At 36.3% G+C, this 16,439-nt stretch overlaps 1 protein-coding gene across 2 annotated transcripts in view; it reads right to left on the bottom strand.

Annotated features, from left to right (window-relative positions):
• LOC131683089 (uncharacterized) overlaps positions 1-16,439 on the bottom strand; it is a 233,556-nt gene that overhangs the window by 61,829 nt on the left and 155,288 nt on the right. The gene's annotated exons all lie outside the window — the stretch shown is intronic.

Genomic DNA, 16,439 nt, shown 5'->3' with positions numbered 1-16,439 from the left:
GACTCGATTGGCAATCTTCCTAATCTTCTAATTTATTTTTGTCGGTGATTCTTTGCAAAAGAAAAAGAGTGTTAGTGGTTAGTATATTTCCCCCAATTCCTTCTTTTTCCCCAGATGTGTTTTTTTTTCTTTTGTTTTTTTTCGAGATCTTTTGCTACTTTGCTCATTTTAATAATTTCGAGTTCTTTTGCCTATTGTGCTCGTTTTTAGTAAATTTCTTTTTTGTGATATTGTTTTAGGCTCGAGATGGATAATATATTTTTTTGTGTGTTCCTCGAGTTGTGTCTTTTTTTGTAATTGTGTTTTTTTTTTCATAATAATTTTTTTTCATAATAAAATATTTTTTTCTTTAAATTTTTTTTTTTCAAAAATGGTGTTCCGACAACATTTGTCGAAGCGAGGTAAGTATTTTTTTGTGGGAATACTTGATTGTCTTCCTTCCTGTCTATTGTGGTTTCGTGTATGTTGCTTCGACATCTCCCCCTATCCAATTGAGGTTGACCCAGGAGGGTACCTGTAAATAAAGACTTAAATTCCCGAAAAGATACATGGTATTGGTAACCATGCGGTTATGAAGGAAAAGTACTCTGAAATCTTACTTACCATAATCAACTACATCCATCCTAGGGAGTACCTGAAAATTACAATTGCCAAGGTGGACTGATGCGCAACTTGTGAAACCAACTCAAAATTCTCCTAATAATATTTAGAAAGATAAAAAAAATATATCGCCCTTTGGCTGATTTGCGATTCTTGTGAAATTTTAAAATGAAATTCTTCTGCAGTGTCTGTCTCTACTGCAACTTGTTGATAACTTCTTTGTTTTGGCATATTTGCCCTTTTCATAAAATATTTCTCATCTGGGCGTTTTACTCGCCATTACTACTCATTTGCCTTTCATTATGTGTATTTATGTTTTAATCAGTACCTTGGACGGATTCATGTCGCGTCTCTTTGGTAAAATGTCATCTTCTGAGCGTGTTCGCTACACGTCTCTTTATAAATTGTTCGATAATGTCTTCTACTCCCACTTTCACGTTTTTCGTGACGCTTTCATCACCTATATATTGTAGTGTCCATTAACACTTTTCTTTAATTATGACACTTTTTCCCTTGTTTTCACCGCTAAGATCTCCTAATGATTATTCCCTTCGTCTTTGTCTCGTATTCCTGTTCTTCACCCTTTTTGCCCTTACTTAATTCGGTCTCGTTTGTCAACCTTTTCGTCCTATCTGAAATTTTAACACTCGTTCATACTTCACTCATTTATCATGCATACCGGCGTAGGTTTCCTTGTGTTCAGTCACCCTTGTCATTCTCAGGAGTCCTACCTCCCCTTGTCCATTCATTCTTGTGCTTCTAATCTCGATTCTTCGGTATTGTTAACTCCGGAGTTGCAAATCGTAGTATAGCTTACACGATCCGATTTAGAAAATACGTGAGACCCCCCTATGATTTTGGCTCTAGCTCTGGTCCTTTGACTATGGCTTTTGGCTCTACTCTTATTTTGGCTCTGGGTCACTGACTCAGGCCTTCTTTTATTTTTACTTTATAAATTGCACTCGACTCAGGTCCTTTGACTCTGGCTTTTTGGCTCTTGACTTTTATTTCGGCTCTAGTTCAATGACTCAGGCCCTTCTGTATTTTTGTCTTAGTTTGGTTCAGGTTTCTTGGACTCTGACCATCTCTTGTATTCATTGTCAATGTTTTGCAACCTTGCTTTTGATTGCACTTTTTCCTGTGTTACACTTGCAAACAACCTTGCAAAATTTATATTACTTTTATTCGCAACCTTTCCTTCGATTGCATCTTTTTCATGTTTCTATTATATCCCATATTTTATACGCCAGTCTACTTGACTCGTTAATAAAAAAAAATTTCCCACTTTCTGGCTTTATATTTTCTACCATTTTAAATTGCTTTTTATCGACAGACACTGTTCATTTTATTTTAAACTTTTGATTTTTTCTGACATAAACCCTTTTTTTTAATTAAACATTATGTCCTCGTATTATACTCTGCCCTTCATTTTGCATTCCGTTATTTATTTGTTCTTCGTTGTGTTGTTCGTACACATATTTATTCTTTGTTCCTATTTCAGTATACACAATGCTGACTAGTTAATACATATTGATTTAATAGCTACTTGTGTTTATATGTAGAATAGTTTAATAAGGTGAATATGTACATATGTATTTACAATTATGTACATTTTTTTATTAGAGCTCAGTCCATATACCTTTTTAATCGGTTGACATGTACTTTCTCGAGTCTATTTCCGTTTTTAATTACGGCTGTTTGTTCACTTGGCAGTTCGACCACTTCGTATGGTCCTCTCCATAGATTTTGCAATTTCTGTCCTACACCTATGGGGTTGGCTTTAACTAACACCAATTCGCCCCACATGGGTTGCCATTCGTTTGTGTTTTTATCGTATATTTCTTTTCTTTTTTGTTTCGATAAAATCAAATTTTCGCGTGCTTGAGTATGCATGCGCTTGAATGTAGAGCGCATCTCATTCACATAATCTTCATAATAGACGCCATCACTGTCCCATTTGTATACTGAGTTCGGGATGTTTGCGCGTTGACCATATAGTAATTCGAATGGTGTGTAACCAGTCGATGAATTTAACGTTGTATTATATTCAAACGTAAAGAAGGGCAAGTGTTGATCCCAAGTTCTCGGATCCTTTCCAACGTACTGCCTTAGATAAATTTTTAATTCTCTATTGGACCTTTCCACCAAATTAGCTTGTGGGTGGTAGGTACTTGTGGTGATTTTCTTTATTTTTAAAATCTTACATACATTTTTCATTAAGGAACTTACAAAATTTGTTCCATTGTCTGTAACTAACTCCAAGGGAGTTCCAAATTTACAGATGTAGTTTTCTACAAAAGTTTGGGCAACCGTCGAACTTTCCTGGTTCTCCATCGGTGCTACTGTTAAAAATCTAGTTAGGTCGTCTTGCATGACTAGACCGTATTTATTTCCCCAATCTGATTCCGGTAATACTACAATATCCATGTACAATTTTTCGAAAGGTGCAATGGAAGTAGTTGTAATTTTCATCGGAATCTTGTTGGACCTACCAATTTTATTCTTTTGGCACGAGTCACATTGTTTGACGTAGTTTTCTACGTCTCTACGCATGTTTTTCCACTCGAATAGTGGGCTTATACGTTTTAACATTCTTTTACTTCCGACATGTCCGGCCAGCGGAGAGTCATGAAACTCTTTAAGGACAGTTTCTCTCTCTTCTACTGGTACGTGCATTCGATCTTTCTCTGGTGCATATAGAGTGAACACCTTATTGAATTTTCCTGCAATGAATCTTAAAATATTTGTTTCCAGTGTAGTTTGTATATTTCTGTAAGAGATAATTTGAATGTTCTTATCTCCTTTCATATGTTCGGGACAGTTCGCAAACGCGTCAACTAACCCTTCAAAAAATACTTTTGTGTCGGCTCTTGATCGGCTCGACCCGTTTAATATCATTCCCCATATTTTTCGGTTGGGTATCGCAAATACTCTACCGTTCAAATAATCTTTCAACCCATGAGGTAGGTCGACCAATTCGCTTAGCTCTTTATAGGCTGATTTACTGTTGACAATCACGAATGTGGCGTCTGTTTGTCTTTCTTCGATCTTGCTCTTCGAAAATTTTAATAATTTAAAATCAATACGTCCTTGGGCTAGATCATTCTGGAAGTCTTGATGTGAGATCAATCTTTCAACATCACTCTTCTCGTCCCATTCGAAATCGATATTCTCTAAACCATCCATGTGCGGATTCCACTCGGATATCTGTTTATTCTTGAAAAGACCAAATCTTCCCGTTTGATCCGTAATTTGTGTTGGGGTTTTGTTCTCTGCGTCTGTCCGCCTCGCAAGTTCTTTATCTTCTTGCTGCTGTTGCCGCTTTTGCTGTCGAGTAACTACAGCGACAGTGTGAGTAATTTCATCCTTATCGGTTTCCGGATGAAGTCTTGATAAAAAATCGGCTACAACATTGTCCTTGCCTTGTTTGTAGCGAATATCCATTTCTAACCCTTGTAATTTTAGGCGAAGTCTAGTAAGAGTCGGGGAAGTCTCTTTTAAATGCCATATCGAGATCAATGGTCTATGATCCGTATAGACAATAAATTTTTGGTTATATATAAAGTGTTTAAACCTGTTTACTGACCATACGATTGCAAGTAATTCTTTTTCTATCGTATGGCACCTTCTTTCTGCACCGACTAGACCTCTGCTCGCATAGGCTATGGGTCTATCGGTGGACTTTTCATTAGAGAGTACTGCACCAATGGCATACTCGCTTGCATCTGTTGTGATCACGAACGTATCTTTGTAGTTCGGTCTTACCAACAGAATATCTGAAGTTAAAAAATCTTTCAATTCTTCGAATGCTTTCTGACATTCATTAGTCCAACTAAATTTTACATTTTTCTTTAGCAGATCGTTCAATGGTTTACGTTTTTCTGCTATTTGTGGTATGAATTTACCATAAAAATTAACCGTTCCTAAAAACGAACGGACTCCTTTAACTGTTTTTGGCACAGTCATTTCTTTGATGGCCTTTACATTATCTTCCGTCGGCCGAATGCCTTCTGAATCAATTGCATGTCCGAGATATTTAATTTCGGTTCTTAAGATTTGGCATTTTCCTGCCTCAATTTTCAAATTGTGTCGGCGCATAGCTTTCAAAACTTTTATGAGGTTTTCATTGTGTTCCTCAATGGTCGACCCGTAAATGATAATATCGTCTAGGTAAACGATAGCTTTCACATTTTCAATTTCATATAATATTGTGTTCATCAACTTCTGAAATGTTGATGGACTATTTCTAAGGCCCATAGGCATTCTTGTGAATTCAAAATGCCCTTTTGGGGTGGAAAAGGCTGTTTTAGCCGCATCTTTTGGATTGATCGGGACTTGGTAAAATCCAGATTTCAAGTCCAATGTTGAAAAATATTTTGATCCTCCGAGGTTGTCGAGTATTTCGTCGATCAGCGGAATTGGATATACGAATGGTTTCGTTACTAAATTCAATGCTCTAAAGTCGACCACGATTCTATACTTTTTATTTCCGTTTTCATCGTCCTTTTTAGGTACGCACAAAACCGGTGCATTCCATGGACTTTTACTAGGCTTAATAATGCCCTGCTTCAACATTTCCTCGATTTCTGCATTTATATGCTTTTTCGTTGCTTCGGGAAATCTATATTGCCTTTTATTTATCGGCACGTTTGACGTCGTCTCTATTTCATGGACCGCCGCGTCTGTAGTTGTTAGATGGTCTCCTTTTTGGTAGAACACATCACTATATTCAGCCATTATTGATTCCATGGCTTGGAAATTATATCTTTTTAAACGATTCAAATTAAGAATTTCTAATAATTTTTCAGTTCGTTCATTACCACGTAACTGATCGTACTTTTTATTTTCAACCAGACAACAGTCCTGGTTGTCATCCAAGTTTTCTGAAATTTGTTCTTCATAATAGGAATCCACGAACCTCTCGTCGTTGGATTCATTCATGTAATTCTTTTTGTAGTAATTCTTATTTGTACCATAATCATTAAAAACTGTCCTATTTTCTGATCCGTATTCTGGGACCATACTAGTCATACACTTTCTTCTGTGAAGTGTATCAATTTGATTATTTAATTCTTCCATATTGTACTGAGACCCAGCATCAGTATAATTTATAATTGCCTCTGTCTGGCTTGCCTTCTCGGCTGTAATTTCGCATTTGCGCGACATATTTGAGGGCATTTCATTATCTCTTACCATTTTATTTTGGTTTCTATTATTAATCGCGTCCCTTCCTTCGGGGGTCTTATTACGTTTTTCTTCGACGTATTCAGTTGGATTCTTTTCATCCGCATTGTTCGGAATATTTTCCCCTCTTAACGTAAAATTATCAGTATTTTGTATCTTATCTCCATTTGACTTTTTGTCGAACTCATTCGATTTACTGAGTGCGATGTAGTCCAAATGCTGGGAGATAAAAACTGTGTGTTCTTTTAAAAATTCTGCTCCAATAATTCCTGGAACACATAGGTCTTTTACCACATAAAACTTAATTTTATAATCGGAATTCCCAATTATGAAATTGGTCTCTACTGACCCAATGGTTTCTGTCTGTGTCAGATTAAAACCGGTAATATTTACTTTATCTCTATAATTGATGAGTCTGGCTCCAATTTTCGAGAGCGTGTCCCATCTTATTACATTAAGGAATGCTCCTGTATCAAGCATATACTTAACTTTAGTATCTGGCCTTGCAACTGAGGCGATATTTACTAGTAACTGATTGTTCCTAGTACATTCTATAGTCAATTTTTCATATTGAGAAGTGTCTCTTCCCAATTTATTATTGCCGTTATCTGGCCTTGTCTTGGGCATTTCGGGGCCATTGTATTCTTCGGCAGGCAACTGCCTGTTAGTATTTTCACCCTGTCTGGTTGCGTAATAATTCCGTAAATTTGTATTTATGCTTCTTTCATTCGTGAAGCAATTTACGCCCAATTGGCTATTTTGGTCTTGATAGTGACCTATGTTAGAAACATAATCTTGCCTTCGGGGCTTCTGATTCTGTTTAAAAAATTTAGTTTTTGTATTTTGATCAAAATCTGACCAGTAAGTTTCCGCATGATTCTGCGGTGAATATTTGAAATTACTTTCGCCTATTTCTGGCCGATAATTTCTTTCAGGTAGCTCATAATCTCTACCTTCATCTATATAATCAATTGGATTTCCGATATATCTTTTCGGTGTCCAACCTTGTTGCGTAACAGTACGTGTACGCGATAATTCTAACAATTCCAGCCTGCTTTCTATCTCTTTCAGACACTGGTTTTCAATATCTACTTTCTAGTCCAGTAATTGCACTAGTGGCATCCCTCTGTGTCCACGCGCAAATACTTTTAACTCTTCATTTCGCAGACCCGCGATAAAATGTAATCTAAGGCTAATAATCATTGGCATATCTTTGATGCCAGTCCCTTCATTATAAACATCAATTTGGTCTTTTATTATTTCAGCCCGTATTTTATACTCTTTAAACGATTCGTTTGGACTTTGTCGAAGGGTCTCAATTTTTGAAATTACCTCTTCTATCCGTTCTCGTTTACTAAATTTCTTTATTAAATTTTGTTTTAATTCTGGCCAAGTATCGGCTTTAATTTTCAATATTTGGGCTGCTGCATTCTTTCTTAGTTTTAAGAGTACCACGTAGATCAACTCATCTCGTGACACTCCCTGGGGTATTTGCTTTTCAAAGTGTTCTATATGATAGATGAATGCATCTAGCTCATCGGTAGATCCATCAAATTCTGGAATGCATTGAATTGCTTCCGTCTTCGGAAACTCGTAATCCATCTTTTCAAAATAGAATAAATACTTAATATGGTTGCTAGCTATTACTAAGTATAATTGGAATATTAACCGGATTAAATCCTTTTATTATTATATTTTTATATTTATTGAAATATTTTCGTTCCACAGCACACTCTGCTGCCATGCGATTTTTAATAAATTTTTCAATATTATTAATTTATCCATTTTTCGAACAAAACCTTATAACAAATATTATGCTAATCATAATTAAGCCACCCTGATGTTCTAACGTAAGCTTGACTATGGTCAAGGCTGGCTAAATAAACTACATCATAGCTGCACGGGATTCATAAAGTAATAAGTCACCTTGCGCAAAGCAACGGGTGACATAATATAGTCAGCATATAACAGTGTTTTTACCCACAGGTAAACACCGTATTCCAATGGCCTACATGGTTTTAAGTTATTATTTTCGCGGTCAAGTTATTGAAACCTGACCTTCAATTTTCGACGCTTGCATTTGCTCGAACCTGACCTTTAATTCGTTCTTCCAATTGTTTTGCGCTACGTAGTTAGTTCTGCCGTTGTTTATTCAAACAGCTGTGCTGCATAGCGGAGCGAAGAATTCATGGGTTCATGGGTTTGTTTTTATTTTTTTTTGTTTCTTTTTATGGCAACCTATAGCATGCCACCAATGGCTCTTCGCAGTCGTGCTTTTTATGAAGCTCCTGGTAGGAGATTGGTAAGAATCGCGCGAAAGTGTTAAAAAAAAACAGCTGCAATGCAACTTTGGAATGTGAACTGTACCTAGCAGTACCCAGATTGGGTCTATCTATATTGATAATGTGAAACTCAGTCGAAGCTCGTACGCTTCTGTTTATTTATTAATTTGATAAAAGCAAACACAAACACATATCGTGCTGTGTGCTTTCCCATTTTTAAATTGATTCGTCAGAGGCTTGTTCTGAGCGATACTAACAATGTATGTTTCCCTGGTATTGGGTGATGATTAATTCTTATTAATTTTCGAACTTTCTGTGTTTTCGAATGACCGACTTAGTACCCTCCGGCTTTATGCCAGGAGGTCGGGTTGCATTATATGCTTTTTTTTTGTGCGAGACGGTTTTCATATTGAATGAAACGTTGGACAGCTACTTTTGCGTGTCAGTTACAAAGTCGGTTTCTCGTTAATTCTTTTGGTTTTTTGATTAAATGACTAGTAGTCTTGATTACTCTATCGCCTTTTTGGTTTCATAACGACGTAGACCTTATTTTTGCCTCGTCGATTGGTTTAATTTTCGTAGACTTTTCAGTTTTCTTCACCACGCGATTTCTTAATTGGATTACCCTATCTGTCATATCTACTTGATAGGCGTAGCATTTCTAAAATTCATTTTGCATGTATATCTCTTCTCTTGGATTTCCCAATTTCATATATAGTGGGTGGAAGAAATGTTTATTTTTCTTGTTTCTTGATTGCTTGCTCTGTGACCCCCAATGTACGGGCGACATCAAAGGCATACGTAACAAAAACGTTACTTTCGTGAAACAGAACGCTGCTGCTATAGCATGAACTTGACCTACTCCCAGGTCTCGATCAAAGACGTAGCTCGTACGTTTTTGTTTATTAATTAACTCGTTAAAGGAAAACACCAGTACTTATGGTGCTGTGTGCATCATATATGCGGCATCCAACGTCTGACCGTGGTTTCGTTTGTTTAGAAAACAACTGCATTGCTTGCGACGATTTTCGTCGACGCAATGGATAAATTAAATTGGACAGCCACTTTCGCGTGTCACCTACAATGTGCTGCTCCGGGTCATGATACCCTGGTAGCGGTTTCAGTGGATCTTTAACCAGTGATCCTAATATCCTTAAGGATGGTTGGTATTAATAAAACAAACTGACCTGATAGCTTGGACTCGCCATTTCTATCGGTCTGTTTAGTGTTAGTATAAAAAATTTGTCATCAATTTAGTGTTAATTTGTCATCAATCTGAAAATTAATGATTATTTGCTTGAATAATTACTTTAAATCCCGTATATTATGGTTACCACATGGGCTGAAAGCGAAATATATTGCGAGAGATCGCATTTTTCATCTTCATCTCCAAAAATCAAAGTTTTTCCTTAAGAGAACTTATTGATTAAAGTCCATGAGGTTACTAACAAATTTGCCGGCTGTGCTAAAAAGTGATAGCTGTTTAAAATTCGATGGTTCGAATTAGAGGACAGATCTCAGCGCTCAACAAGATGAGAAACATCAAATGTCAGCGCTCAATCGAGATGAGAAATATGAAAAGTATTAGCTATTGTAACTTTTCTTCAGGCAATAAAATTTTTTTTTTTTTTTTGCTGAACTAAACTTTTTGAGTCATTAATATGAACATGACCGATCAAAGGACTCTAAGGGAGTGAATAACTAAAATGCCGAGTAGAATTTTGCTAATAAAGTGGAAACGGTTCACTTACCTGAACTGCATTGTTGCTCTGCCCGTTCTTGCCGAGATGATGTAGACCACTATTTCTACAGCACATGGAGCGCCGCTAGTTCCACAGCACAACTTCACGTGATGCCAAATCTGTTGGAAACTCTTTCCAAACTCTTATCAAGCGCAAAACGATGTATTTGTGCGGGACCGTTGACGCACTCTGTCAAAGTTTTGCGAACAAGGAAACTTGCACTGAATCGATTTGATCTGCTGAGTGTTTGCCTTTTTCCACATTTAAACTATCGCATTTTTCGTGGTTTGTTAATTTTTCTTCAGTTTTCACCATAAAATTCCGCAGACAGGTGGAGAATTTTTTTCTTCACATTCAACATTAACACAATCAGAAATCGCTGAATTTCTGCTTTTCACGAATCTACACTTATGGTTAAGGTTTCCTCGCGACGAGACTTATTTCAGGCATTAAAACTGGTTACCACCAACAAGCAAACTTTCTAAGATATGTCCAAGTCCACAACTTTCACTCACTGTCTACTCCAATCGTTTTTGGCGTTTCCTAGCCTTTCACTTTTGCGGCTTCAAGTCCGCTGTCACCAGAATGTAACGTAGCCGCCGGGTGGCCACTGGTTTTATATGACGGGAGCAGGGTGGACGTAAGCTATTTCGTTTTCTCTCATTTAAATATCGCACAGAAAAAAAACACTAAGTTTCACTGTCTTTATTTGTTCTGCGTTACACCTTCAGGCATATACTCACATACGGTCGAATTTTCCGCTTAATTTTACGACGCACCCCGGTTTTCGCGTGCTAACTCTAACTTATATCGACTGACCGACACGCGCACGCCTTCTATCCGTGCGGTCACTAATTGCCATAATACGACTGACTACAACGACTGAACTCTTCGACTTGCTTATCCGACTTACTTCTTCGCCAGCGCGCCTGTTGCGCGTGCGAACCCTAAGTAACTTTTCACGACTCCCCTCCACGACTGACTTCTTCGCCAGCGCGCCTGTTGCGCGTGCGAACCCTAATTAACTTTTCACGACTGACTCTAAACGACCTGACGCAAAAGACTTTTATCATTTCGTCTGTGTAGACTTCTCTCTGAGAGAGTCTCAGACCTAAACAAAACATTCTTTCCACGCTCGCGAGAGTAAAGACCCCGGTGGATGAATCAGTAGTTCACTATGACTCATACTCGGAAGCCTTTACTTTCTATAATAGCGTCACCGTCTGCTGCTGGCAGCAACAAACTGTGTTTAATTAAACAAAGTGTTTATTCTTTTCCGTAAGCATATGGCTTGGAAAGCGCGAGTGCATCAAAATATCAGCTTAGCTTAAGGCTGTAGCTGGTGATGTAACCCAGGAAATTAGCTTCCATGGTGCACCACTTGGAGAAATTTTCCAGGGTTGATGCTGGCCGAAAACTATGGGCGCTGCAGGCACCTCACGAATCTTGAGGGTTCCTCTATCACTTATGTGGTCCTGGCGACACGGATGTCCTGTGGATTCTTCGTTCACTCCTAGGCCGATTCGCCCGCCAAACTACCGCCCCAAAGCGGCCACGTGTCACAGGTGCAACCCTCCGGAAGGCGATGGTGCGGGAAATATACTGTTTGCCTACACTGCACATGCACTGAGTTTTGCGTGTTTTATCACTTCCTCCGGGTGAGATCCCGCGCGCGGAAAGGACACTCAACTAAAGCATTTACTATGACCTGTGTCGTCCATGGAATTTCCTGCAGGCTTGCTCACACGTTTTTTCTGTAGCTTTGTTCCCACTTCCTTGCCGGAGGCCGGCAGCAAATCAATCACCGCCTATTTCCCGAAAACTCTCTCGCCACAAACGAGCACTGATTTGCAGACTTTCCCCTTTGTTTTAACCAGCTGCTGCTCAGTGTGCAGGACACCGATTTGTCACAAGTGGCCACACTAACTAACGGTAGAACAATTATGTCCTGAACGACGCGAGCGGTACGGGAACACCGGGCGACGTGAGCAGTACGAAGACACGTGTAGTTGCTTAAATATCACTCGCGGATTTTCGTGCTTAACTTCCTCCGGATCGAGAACGGCAAAAGCGAAAACCTTGTACAAGCAGCTAAAGTTGGGCGGTTGTGCCGCGGATTTTGTGCTTGGCTTCGTCCAGAAGGCAATCCTAGCCATGAGCGGTGTCAGTCCGTTCGTCAGGCCGCTTCGCAACGGTCCGCTGTTCTCCGCCCCCGACCGTACTCGGTCAACTCTTTTCTCAGACTCCACCGCTCTCGACCGTACTCGGTCAACCCTTTTATCAGACCACCTATTTTTATTTTGTCACCCGTTCTTTCGGGGATTTGTTTTCAAGCAAATCGTGCAGCGATCTTTTGTTTTCAAGCGGGCTGTCAAATGCCCACCTCTTGCAGTACACACTAATCTCTTATTCCCCCCTTTTGAAATTTAAATTACACATTTTACTGTAACAGTGATTCCCTCAACGAAGATAGATATATCCAATTGGCCGATATCAGCAGATTTTCAAATGGCGGATCCGCAGTTTAATACGCCTAACCATGATGTACTCATCGGTGTATCCAAGTTCTTCCGTTTGCTAAAATCGGGATTTTTCCAAATGGCCGATGACCTTCCGGATCTTCAAGAGACCCATTTCGAATGGGTAGTGGCTGGAGATATAGGAAATTCATATTTGAGACACCCCATCTCGAAGCTATCAATCCTTCCGATTGAGGACAACCGGTTTTCTAAGTATGAACATCCTAATAATTCTGGGAATCCATCCCAGCCCGGGGAAGTATGTTCGAGCCTCTGTTCAGCGCTAATCACTGCCAAGTAAAATTGTCCACACCAAATGCACCAAACCGAGAAAAAATTGATCTGGGCAAAATAAATTTTTGTGGCAAATTTTACGTGGAATGCCCCATATATGTATATATATATATATATATATATATATATATATATATATATATATATATATATATATATATATATATATATATATATATATATATATATATATATATATATATATATATATATATATATATATATATATATATATATATATATATATATATATATATATATATATATATATATATATATATATATATATATATATATATATATATATATATATATATATATATATATATATATATATATATATATATATATATATATATATATATATATATATATATATATATATATATATATATATATATATATATATATATATATATATATATATATATATATATATATATATATATATATATATATATATATATATATATATATATATATATATATATATATATATATATATATATATATATATATATATATATATATATATATATATATATATATATATATATATATATATATATATATATATATATATATATATATATATATATATATATATATATATTAGACTGCTCAGAAAATAAACGAACTTTTGAAAACTCAATCGGCCCACCCCTGAGTCGATTCCTAGTCCCACCTGGAGTCTTTGCTACAAATTGTAAATCGGATAAGTCTAGCTACCGGACCAACGTGCCTGGAGGTTTGTATGGGATTTTTCGTCAATTTACATGAAGAAAACCCACTAGTGCGCATTTTCGCCGCTATGTGGCACTGTATGCGTCGTATTATCACTGTAAGTGAAAATAAGAAAGGTAATTTAATTGTCTACAACTTTGTCGAAGACTGCTAGTCAATCCGGCTTTGTTAAAAGAAGTTATTAAACTTTTAAGGAAGTGATGTCTGAGTCAGTTTTGCATGGAGCCTAACAGTGCATGGTTGTGTATCAGTACTCGATTCATACGAACTAAACATTTTTGTGAAATAACCGTTAGATTTGGCTCAATAGTAAGTTCAGAAGAATTGTAGTACATGATATGAGTTATGTTTTGGTTGGAAAATTTTAGTTCCACCTGTGACCGCATAGAGGGCGCCAACACTAACTTTTAATAAAAGAGAGATAGAATATCGAGATGTTCGGAAGAATTACTAAAAAATGCCTGTTCTACAACTTTGTAGAAGACGTCTAATTCCTATCTCTCTCCGTTGAAAAGTGTTGGCGCCCTCTATGCTGTCACAGGTGGAACTAAAATTTTCTAACCTAAACATAGCTCGTATCATACACTACAATTCTTCAGAACATACTATTCAGTTAAATCTAACCATTATCAAACAAAAATGCATAGTTGGCGGGAATCAAGTACCGATACACAACCATGCACTGCTAGGCCCCATGCAAAACTGATTCAGATATCACTTCGTTAAAAGTTTAATAACTTCATTTAACAAAGCCAAGTTGACTAGCAGTCTTCGACAATGTTGTAGACGATTAAATTGTCTTTCTTATTTTCACTTATAGTGATAATACGATGCATACAGTGCCACCTAGCGGCGAAAATGCGCACTAGTGGGTTTTCTTCATTTAAATTGACGAAAGATCCTATATAAACTTCAGGCACGTTGGTCCGGTAGTCAGACTTATCCGATTTGCTTCAAATTTGGAACAAGTTCTCTTGGTGGGACTAGGAATCGAATTAGGGGTGGGCCGATATATATATATATATATATATATATATATATATATATATATATATATATATATATATATATATATATATATATATATATATATATATATATATATATATATATATATATATATATATATATATATATATATATATATATATATATATATATATATATATATATATATATATATATATATATATATATATATATATATATATATATATATATATATATATATATATATATATATATATATATATATATAATATATATATATATATATATATATATATATATATATATATATATATATATAATATATATATATATATATATATATATATATATATATATATATATATATATATATATATTATATATATATATATATATATATATATATATATATATATATATGGGGTATTCCACGCAAAATTTGCCACAAAAATTTATTTTGCCCAGATCAATTTTTTTCTCTGTTCAGTAGTCTAAAATATCCGACACGTATTTTTTTATTTCAACGTAGTAAGCGAGATTTTCGAGATTTTTTGTGTTGAATTTCACCATTTGAAAAAAACCTACTTTTTTCAATCGATCGTATTGTCAAAAGTAAAGAAGGTACCAAAAAGTGCCCAAAACATCTAATGTGCGCCTTTTTCACAGCTTTCGGATGAAGTATATTAATACTTACTCGACGAATCGGTTTCATGAAAAATATTGAAAAGTTTAAAGCAAATCGATTTTTTTCAAACTAGGACATGATTTTTTTTCTTTTTTTTTTTATTGTATAAAATAGGAAAATCATTTTTCTTGATGCCATAAAAATTTGGGAGTGGGCAATTAAATACTTACGGAGATATGAATTTTTCAATCGTGCCTTGCGCGCGAAAAACGTACCGCCACGCGCTTCGCTCGTACTCAGACTTGGGTGTATGAAGTTTTACACACCAGCGCGTTATGTAAAACACACTTGCGATTAACTTTACTATTTATTGCATTTAAATGTATGTTTAATTTCAGATTTATATTGTCTTAATCATTCAAATGTGTCGCCGGAAAAAAGATCTTCAGTTTTAATTTGAAGTCCACATTCGTCTCAACATAGTAAAATGATTGTGTTCCAGATATGGTTTGGCATTTTTCGAAACAATTCTGTGGATTTTTTCTCTGCTCTTGCATCAGAATAAATTGGTTCGATTGGCACGTTTCCTATGTTATTCTGAGATTTGAACTTGAAACATTGCGTAACAAAGAAGCTTTCCTTGCCACATCGTACGACTCAGTTTCGGTCGACATTTGATCATCATTAATCATTTGTAAACTGGCTCGACAAATAATGGCTTAGTCGCAAGCACCTTTTGTTGCGCAAAAATGTCGCTGTGTGGGGTGGATGCAGTAAGATTTGTGGTGAAAAAAAAATAAGTCCAACGTTTGACATTTTTGAAATGTTGACGAACACCATCAGAAAAATAAATGCAAACTATCAAGGTTTTCACAAAGAATGGAGTTAAGAGTACGACGTAGAAACGATAAACTGAAAACAAGATTTAAAAAGCGCCAGAAACTTAAAAAAGCTTTCGTTCAACTTTTTTGCAGAACTGCAAGAATCTCTCTTCAGCAATCATTTATCGCCAGAATACAAATATCACATTTTCATCATTTTAAAAATTATCTCATACAACGACCAAACAACAATATTCCCAATCGTTTTACCTTTCTCATAAAGAAAGGATATGCAATCACTCTGCAAACCGACTCTCTAACCGAGGCCCGGAGGGCCGAGTCTCATATACCATTCGACTCAGTTCGTCGAAATTGACAAATGTCTGTATGTGTGTGTGTGGGGGGATTTGCTGCGTGATCGTACGTATCACCCTGTAATTCAGGAACCAGAACTCAGATCCACACAAAATTCAACAGCAGCTGATGGACCTTTCATTTAAAATCACGTTTGTCAAAATCGGTTCAGAAAATTCCGAGAAACCGATGTGGACAAATCAACAAATTTTGTTTTGTAACCGTACACTTCAACTCGTAATCCGGAACAAGATGTCGGTTGAAAATGAAATTCAATAGAAACC

This window comes from Topomyia yanbarensis, chromosome 2, assembly GCF_030247195.1.
Source record: "Topomyia yanbarensis strain Yona2022 chromosome 2, ASM3024719v1, whole genome shotgun sequence".
Lineage (NCBI taxonomy): Eukaryota > Metazoa > Arthropoda > Insecta > Diptera > Culicidae > Topomyia > Topomyia yanbarensis.
Note: the sequence above shows the minus strand (reverse complement) of the source record. Positions and strands in the feature narration are given on the sequence as shown.